At 38.9% G+C, this 388-nt stretch overlaps 1 protein-coding gene and 1 long non-coding RNA gene across 1 annotated transcript in view; one reads left to right on the plus strand and one right to left on the minus strand.

The window, feature by feature from the left end:
* The window catches only part of LOC107635887 (transcription factor MUTE), an 11,608-nt gene that overhangs the window by 9,084 nt on the left and 2,136 nt on the right, over positions 1 to 388 (minus strand).
* Positions 20 to 388, plus strand: part of LOC110270865 — a 7,298-nt gene continuing 6,929 nt past the window's right edge. Inside the window, exon 1 of the long non-coding RNA XR_002360546.1 lies at positions 20 to 385. This is a non-coding gene — a long non-coding RNA (uncharacterized LOC110270865). The remainder of the gene's footprint in view (positions 386 to 388) is intronic.

The following is a 388-nucleotide window of genomic DNA, read 5'->3' on the forward strand; positions in this document are numbered from 1 at the left end:
GATCCAAATCTGGCCCCTTTGCTTTCATTTTTTTTTATCTTGAGTTTTTTCCGTTTACGTTTTTATTTTTGAGTTGCAACGTGTAATGGGTCTAGCAGACCCAATTAGCCTAGATATACTTCTTTGGATTTACAGTTTTACACTAAGCGTGTCAATAAGGAATAGTAAAAGCCAATGAGCCTGGCTCTAATGGCATTTCTCTCCCCTCCCACCTCAAGGTCTAGGGTTCAAACCCTAAAGAATGCAATTGAGAAAAAATGTGATAAAATATGTGAAGAGTGTGTGGGTGTGTTGTGTACCTAGGATTGGGGGTTGTCCAATCCATTGGAGTACCTAGGATTGGAGGTTGTCCAATCCACCGACCAAAAAAAAAAATAGTAAAAAAGTT

Source organism: Arachis ipaensis, chromosome B04, assembly GCF_000816755.2.
Source record: "Arachis ipaensis cultivar K30076 chromosome B04, Araip1.1, whole genome shotgun sequence".
NCBI classification, from domain to species: Eukaryota; Viridiplantae; Streptophyta; class Magnoliopsida; order Fabales; family Fabaceae; genus Arachis; species Arachis ipaensis.